The 8451-nt window shown below is 51.0% G+C and overlaps 1 long non-coding RNA gene across 1 annotated transcript; it reads right to left on the bottom strand.

Moving 5' to 3' along the window:
• Positions 1–6359: 6359 nt before the first annotated feature.
• Positions 6360–7081, bottom strand: LOC131828778 (uncharacterized). The gene is made up of 2 exons (XR_009352567.1): positions 6969–7081; positions 6360–6566 (listed from the first exon to the last, which is right to left on the bottom strand). It is a non-coding gene; the product is annotated as an uncharacterized LOC131828778 (long non-coding RNA).
• Positions 7082–8451: the final 1370 nt, after the last annotated feature.

The following is an 8451-nucleotide window of genomic DNA, read 5'->3' as shown; positions in this document are numbered from 1 at the left end:
ATAAAATGGTGATACTTAATAGTATACTTGCTTTATGACTAACTCCCCAGCCCCTGGTCCTGACTCAAGCTGCCCAGGGCCTGTTCTCAGAGCCTGGAGGTCAGTCGCCCTAGCCTGGGACAGCAAAAGGCCAGCCTGGATGACCAAGTGTGGTTGCCCATGGCAACTGGAATCAGACTGCATCCAAGGGACAAGGTCAAGCCTTAGCTAAGAAGGGAAGCAAGCCAGTTTCTCAGGAGCAGCATTAAGCATCAACACAGAAGGGAGATAAGGCAGGGGGTCAGGAATAACAGATAGGAGGCTGGTCAGGAAGCTGGCACCAGGGCACTGGAGCCAACAGATCAGGAAGAAGACTGTAAATGAGATCCAGGAAATGGCCACTCAGTGCAAGGCCTGACAGGCCACAGAACATGGACCAGGCCACCAGGGGTGTGGGTGGCCAGGGGCTAGAGGGAGACAGGCCTATGTGGTCACAAGAAGACCCAGCACTGCATTTTCAGCTGGTCATTGAATCCTGGGTCAGCCTAGGAATATTGTGCCCAGAAGTTCTGTGTGTCTGCATTTAATTATATCTCATCTTGCTCTTAGGAAAAGAATTCAAAGCATACATAAACCCATAAGGAATTTGTAAGGATAATTAAAATACTACTCTAAAACATAAATTGGAAATTGATAAGAAAGAAGCAAAACAGAGGAAAGGACATTAAACAAGGCTAGTTCAAAATGAGGATGACGAAGTCCTAAATGTTATTTCCAAGGATTAAAATTATAGCTCTGAGCCGCCTGGTAGCAAGTGCAAAAGGGGAAACCTAGTCAGTTACACAATGTCCATGAAATAAAAAGAAATATATAACACCTAATACTTAAAAAACTCATAACTGTCTCTAGCTGTAGAGCAGGGAGTTTTCCTAATGGTCTTCATTATAAAAGTCAGAATTGACACAAAGATAAATCTCGTGGTGATGTGTTCTGGGGAGTGAAATCATACAGACAGACAGTTCAATAAGGACAGTCCTGCAGGAACCAAAATAACGTGCCATGGAAATCATCCTGGCCTGGCCTGGCTTAAGGCCCAGACAGATAAGGCTGGACTATTTTAAGCAAGTAGCATTATTGCCATGACTGTTAATAGCATTTGTTGTTAATTAATTTATTTATCTAAAATTTATTGTGCTCCTAATTAGTGCCAGCTTTGTATGGGCCATTGGAGAAGCAGTGGTGAGTAGGACAGACATGAACCTCAGCCTCCTAGGGCTTAAGGTCTTGGAGGGGAAGCTGTCATGAAACAGGTAGCAGCAGACCACCATGTAACAAGGGTCTGACAGGGAGCACAATGGGAAGACCAAGGAGAGGCCTGGTGCTGCAAATCAGGGAAGACTGCCTGGAGGAAGTGAGGCCTGAGGGGGGCCTATATGGGACAAGCCAGCCAGGGAAAGACTGGCAGCAGAAGTAGCTGGGGCTGGACCACCCAAAGTCGGCATGCTAAAAAAGCTTTCACAGCCCAGAGCTGCCACTGGAAAGGGCCTGGGAAGGCACTTCAGAGTCTAGGCCTGGGTGGGTTGGGTTTTTCATCCAGCCACAGAGTCAGGACCCACTTCAGACAAAACCACGAGTAGGGCAAACTGGGAGCACATCCCCCAGAGCCCTCTCTAGGTCTTTTCAACTCGTGGGTTGTGCTCCCTGCCTCCTTCTCATGGCTCAGCCCAGCTGCCGCAGGCTCAGGGCTATGTGCCCTCCTTGAGTTGATCACAATCAGGGTGGACTTGGCTTGGGCAGTGGGGGGGTGGGCAGCAGCAAGCAGTCCTGCAGCCAAGCCAAGCCCACCTACGAAAACCAAGTGGGTCATTTCAGAGCTGAAAGGGTCCATCGACTCTAGCTAACCCCACTGCCTTACCTTATAAACAGGAAAACAGAGACTCAGAAAGGTAAAGGGACTTATCCAAAGACACCCAGGCTGTGACTCCAGAAGTCCAGACTCCAGAAGTCCAGGGATAGGAAACCACAGAAATAAGAAGGAGACTTGAGTTGGCCAGGAGCACTAGGGAAGGAGCAGAGAGGAAAGATCTAAAAGAGGCTCACCAGAATAGGAGAAAGAGTCCACATTTCGGGCCATGCGGCCTGGAGTTGCGGTTTTCTCATCGCTTCAGTAAGGTGGATCTGCGCTATGGGGTTATGGGGGGGCAAGAGCATCTTGTAAACTGTAAAGCTCTGTGCACAGGAGTGTGACACAAGAGGCCAAGGAGAGGATGAGTCCACAGATCATAATAATGGACTCTGAGTGCGAGACAGCGCTCTGACAGTAACCCTCGGGTGGAGGTGTTGTCATCTTTGTTGCCCAGACTGAAGAAACTGAGTCCAGCAAACTGTCCAAGACCTCAGAGTGAAGAAGTGGTAGGCACGGATGATGCACAGGAGGCCTTGAGGCAGACACAGATTGGAGGAGCTCATCTCTGAGAAGGGAGCGGGCAGAGGAAGCAGAGCAGAACCCATTCCCAGGAGACTCTGGGCTCCCCAGTCTCGCACCCGCACCCTTCCCTAGGAGCCATGCCTGGCATGGAGAGCACGCACCCGGCCCACTACCCAGGCACTGTGGGGGAGAGATGCTCGAGGTGGGGCCCCTGAGATGACCACGTGGTGTGTCCTGGCCTGTCTACCGCAGCACAGCAAATCATCTCATGGCTTAGTGACATAAAACAGCCTTACCTGTGGGCCCAGGGTTCAGACAGAGCATATCAGGGATGGTTTGTCCCTGCTCCACAATGTCCGGAGCCTCTGCTAGGAACCCTCCAACAGCTGGGAGGTCAGATGGCGGGGCTCAGCACAGACCAGAGTCCAGACGTGGCCTCCCCACGTGGCACGGGCTTCCTCACAACATGGCGGCCCAGGCTAGTGGTTCTTCTTGCCTCCTACATGGTGCTTCAGGGATCCAAGTGCTAGTATTCCAGCCAACAAAATGGAAGTTGCCTGGTCTTTACTGACTTAGCATCACTTCTGACATTCTCTGTGGGTGAAGTGGTCACAAACCTGTCCAGATTAAAGGATTGGGGACACTCCATTTCTCAACAGGAAGAGTGTTAAAGTCTTTGAAACCACCACAATTGTCACGGTGGCCCAGCAATCTTTAGGGGAACACAGTGGGGACCCAGCCTCCATGACAGCTTCACAGAGGCCGAAGGAAGTCATGGTCAGTCAGGGCAGATGCAGGACCCAGTGAGGGCCACAGAGGCCTCCTCCACCTGTGCCCTTGACCTCTTGCACCCCACCTTTGACCCAGACTGTCCCCTAGAATGATCAAGTGGTTGAGCCAGGCACTTGCAAAAGCAGGACTTCCATTGTCATCTCTGCTGTGGCAGGATGACCTTGAGTGAGTTGTACGACATCTCTGGGGCTCTGGGCTCCTCTCCTGCATGACAGTGGATGTTTCCTCTCTTCCAGAAGAAAGAACATATGGGAAACGCAGACACCCAGTAGGCTCCTAGAATACTGGTTTCCTTCCAGGGAGAATGGGGTGGGGCGGGGGTGCCACATGCGAGGAGAGGATCTAAGGGCCTGACTCACTGGGTTCTCTCCCAGGGACTTAACCAAAGCAGCATGTCTGCACTTGAAGCTGCACCGGGCACCTCTTGGGCCTGTGGCTCCTGGCTCTAATTACAGCTTTCTGGACATGTTTCCTGTTTGGGAGCTGGCAGGGTACCCTCAGAGGAGCCACAGATAATGAGCAGCTGGCTGCAGGCCTCCATCCGTGAGGGCACTGACCTGGGAGCAGGCCCAAGCAGGCCCACCTAGGCAGGCAGAAGGCCCTCAAAGTCACCTGGTCTCTTTCTCTCTCTCACACATGCGTGCATGCACACACACACACACACACACACACACACACACACGGAACCACCACCATGGCCACAGGATTTCCCAGTCTCCGCTTGTATAGCTCCAGCAACAGGAACCTCATTACCTCACAGACAGCATGCTCACCCCCAGACAGGACAGGAGGTTAGAAGCAAGTCCCAAATCAGGTTGAAGCCAGCCCTTCAACTAGCATCAATCCTCAGGCCCATCGAGAACAAAGCAATAAAGGACAGAAGAAAGAGGGGAACAGTCTCTGGGGGCAGGAGGAACCAGGTTCAAATCCTGACTCTACCATTTTCAGGTTCTACAAGCTGGCTCAAGTCCCTGTACCTCCTTGAGCCTCAGTTTCTCATCTGTGAAATGGGAATACTCCTACACTCCCCCTCTAGATTAGGGTGGCTTCTCAAGGCTTAGAGGCCAGAGATGCGCTCAGACTAAAGCAAGTGACTCCCTGCAGAACCAGTAGCATGCCTGGAGAACCAAGGAGGCAGAAGACCATCTCCTCAGCCACATGCAGAGCCTCATGGCACGCTAGAGAGGACTAGTGGGGGGCAAACATTCCCATTTCTGCTAGTGCAGCTGAATGGCTACTGACTGAAGAATGAGAGGACGGACCGTTGGGTGGATGGATGGACAACTAAACAGTTTAAACAAGTTTTGAAACAAAAACACTAATTTGAAGAGATATTTGGCCCATGAACCTCAGTGCACTCAGCCTCATTTACTGTAGCCAAGACATGGAAACAACCTAAGTGTCCCTCATTGGATGGACTATTACTCAACTATAAAAAAAGAATGAGATCTTTCCATTTGCAGCGACGTGGACGGACCCAGAAGGTAGTATACTAAGTGAAATAAATCAAAGACAAATGCTGTATGATCTCACTTAAATATGGAATCTAAAAAAACAAAACCAAGCTCACAGATACAAAGAACAAACTGGTGGTTGCCAGTGTGGTAGGGGATGGCGGGGGCAAATGGGTGAAGAGTATTAAAAGGTACAAACTTCCATGGGCGCCTGGGTGGCTCAGTGGGTTAAGCCACTGCCTGCAGCTCAGGTCATGATCTCAGGGTCCTGGGATCGAGTCCCGCATCAGGCTCTCTGCTCAGCAGGGAGCCTGCTTCCCCCTCTCGCTCTCTCTCTCTGCCTGCCTCTCCATCTACTTGTGATTTCTCTCTGTCAAATAAATAAAATCTTAAAAAAAAAAAAAAATCTTTAAAAAAAAAATTAAGTTTAAAAAAAAAAAAAGGTACAAACTTCCAGCTGTAAAGTAAAGAACTCCTAGAGGTGTCATATACAGTGCAGTGACTATAGCTAATAATACCGTATTGACATTTAGAAGTTGCTTAGAGAGTAGATCTTAAGAGTTGCCATCACAAGAAAAAAAAAGACTAAAAAATCTGTGATTGTGTATGGTGACAGATGGTACCTAGGCTTATCCTGGTGATCATTTTGTAATATATACAAATATTGAATCATTATGTTGTACCCCTAAAACTAATAGAACACTGAATGTCAGTGATACCTCAATAACAAAAGACAGAAATAAACAAGGCTCAAGGTCTAGCCAGGAAACGCCCATTCCCTTTTAATAACAGCCCTACTGGATGTCATATTTTGTCTAAGAAATTGTATAAGCAGTGATTTCTAAAATTTATGAGCATCAGGAGAGGGCTCGTAGAATGCAGATTCCTGGGGGCCGCCAATAGAGATTTTGACACTGCTGGCCTCGGTGGCAGTGCGGGGGGGGCGGTGCCTGGAGTCTGCGTTTCTAACCAGCTCTAGGTCGCTGTTGCTGCTGCTCCACTGGCCACACGTTGAGAAGCTCTGGAACCAAGCAGAGCAGCTGACTTACAACACCTATCAATCAGAAAATAGGCCCGTGGCCAAGATGCGGTCATCTGGCCCTGGGGGCTTTGGCAGGCAGGAGAAGGAAGGGGCCCCTCCCAGCCCTGGGATGCCAGGGGAGACATGACCAACCCCACCTCTCACCTCCCACCTCCTTAAATCTCCTTTCCCCGACTCCTCCTATACTTGGAGCAGCCACTCTGGGCTCTCTTACGACCTGTGATGGCTTCATTAGGACCAGAAGATCACACCTCCCTGTAGAGATTCAGCAGGCACAGAAATCCCAATAAATAGATGAGGTGCTCAGAGGCCACATAGACCCCACGACAGGCCTTTCTGCAGGAGGGGGAAGCCCTGGAAAGAAGGGACTCTAGCCTCCTGGCCTCCCAGACACACACACACGCATGTCTGCACACACATGCACGTATATACACGTGAGGTAGGGAGGATCCCTCCCCAGACCCCCTCCTCACTGAGGATCCCGTGGGCTGATGGCCGCCAAGGCAGAGCTCAGGACTCAGCTCAGGCACTAACTGGCTGCGTGGCCTTAAACAAGGCCCTTTCCTTCTCTGGGTATGAGTTCCTCTGCCTGAGGTGATTGGACTTGGCCTTGTCTAAGGAGAGAACTGGTATTACCTGAGCCACCGATGTGTTCGCTTATTAATTCTTTCGTTCAACAGATGTTTATTGAGCAATTCCTGCACACCCGGATCTGAGCTATGGCACTGAACAAAAGAGGAATGAAGCTCGTGTCTCGCGGAGCTGGACCGATTCTTTGCACCAGATGTTCCATTCCTCACTGTGGCTTCGCTCCAGGCGGCTTGGGAATGGGAGCTGGCCGTCCTTATCCCCCGCCTTACAGACGTGGAAACTAAGGCACAGAGTAGGCGGCAGAGCTGGAGTGCAGACAGTCAGGGGATCCATAAACCATCATGCAGCCCTGAGACCTCTGCCCTACACCCTCTAGCTCTCTGCTGGGGTGGGGGTCGTTCCCTCCCTGGGACGCTTCACCACCACCCTCTGAAGTCCACCACCCCAGAGGGAAGTGGAAAATCTTAAGGCCATGGGAGATGACTGTTCCCACCCAGCCCCAGATCTGGGGATTTGGGGCTGGGCCGAAGCTTGTACAACTGCCCCCACCCCCAGCCTGGGAGAGCCATTCCTGGCCAGAGGGGCTTCGACCTCTGAGGGACAGTAGGTACCCTGAATCCTCTGGTGTTCTAGAAACACTGGCGGGTCCTTTTCAGTGCCCCCTCCCCCCCATCCCACTCACCATTCACCCCAGAGGCCCATCCGTGACTCACAAAGCAGAGCACGCGCACACGGCGGGCACTAACACAGCACGGCCCCAGGAAAAGGAGGCAAGTTCTGCTTCTGTGCCCTTACCCGCAGTTTTGCAATCCAGAAAGTAGAAGCAGGCTATTTCAACTTCCAACACACAGGAAGCTTAGCGTCGCTATGGAAAATAAACTTTATTCTGAGTTACCATGCAGGGTGCGAGCGAGCACCGTGATCTTTTGAGTGCTTGGAGCCCTAAAGGTCTCAGCCGGCCTTGGCCCCGTGCCCCGCCTTCCCACTTTGAAGATGTGCCCGGTTGTTTCCCACGGCCTGGAAGATTCTCTCTCTCCCCTCTGCCTCTCTGAATACGCCCATCTGTTGTGGTTCCATTCACCTCCTGTGTCCTCAGGAAGCTACCGGAAGCCCCACTGGCTTTCCCAGGTTCCATGGATCCAGCTCCGTCTCCAAGAACCACTGGGCTCTTGAACCTGGTGTCCTGCCTTCGGCCAACTGCTGGGATCATATAACATCTGTCAGGCTGATGGGGGAGTCCGGCTGACAGCAGTCCCTGCAAGGCCCACATCAGGGACAATCTGAGACACCCGTTCTTCCTGAGGCTCTGCAAAGTTAGAAGGCTTTGTTTGCCCTCTATGCTCTCTTTCTTTGGCAAACAAATGTACAGAGAGGTTTTCCAGAGGCATCAACAAATTAAATCCAAAACCAGACATGAGAACCCAGCTGTCTTCTCTTAGGTGAGTCATTAAAGAGATCTGCAAAAATGTGAAGTGATTTTTTTTTCTTTCATTTTAGAAAAATAGTTATTTTTCATGAAAATGTATTATGTTCATATGCCGTGGTTTGTTCTCATTCTTCAAGAATATTTTATGATTTCTCGGCTTTAATTTCTAATATGGTAAGTATCAGTAGGTATAACCACATAAACAAAAGCCCTTTCAAGTCTCCAATAATTTTTAATAGTGTAATAGGGCCCCGAGGCCAAGTTTGAGAACTGCAGGTTGAAGAGAAATGACCCCTTCCCCGCAGCTGAACAGACAAGGGGTGGGGTCTGACCATCAGGGAGCAGAGCCAAAGGCAGATGGAGGCAGGGGACGGGACGGGGGACGGGACAGGGGCCGAGAGAGGACCGGGGCCGCAGACCCTGAATTGGAAAGTAGGAAGAATATGGGGCAGGGGAGAGCCAGAAAGGGGATCCAGAGAGAATCTGAGAGGAGAGTCAGTGGGATGGCAGCCGCGTCTATGAAGAGCAGGGGTCCAGAATGGCTATGCAGAGGGGAAGAAGAGAACTCGGGTGTTTACCTGGAACCAAAAGTAAGAAGCACAGAGATAGGAAGGAAACCCACTGGGGGGAGGCTGAGCTGCAGCTCCCGGGACTTCTGGATGCTGGGTAGAGGCAGGGAGGGCTCCCAGCCCCCACAGCACATGCCACAGTCCTGCCCTGCCTGTGGCACAAGGGCTGG

The sequence above is a fragment of the Mustela lutreola genome, chromosome 4 (genome assembly GCF_030435805.1).
Source record: "Mustela lutreola isolate mMusLut2 chromosome 4, mMusLut2.pri, whole genome shotgun sequence".
NCBI lineage: Eukaryota > Metazoa > Chordata > Mammalia > Carnivora > Mustelidae > Mustela > Mustela lutreola.
Note: the sequence above shows the minus strand (reverse complement) of the source record. Positions and strands in the feature narration are given on the sequence as shown.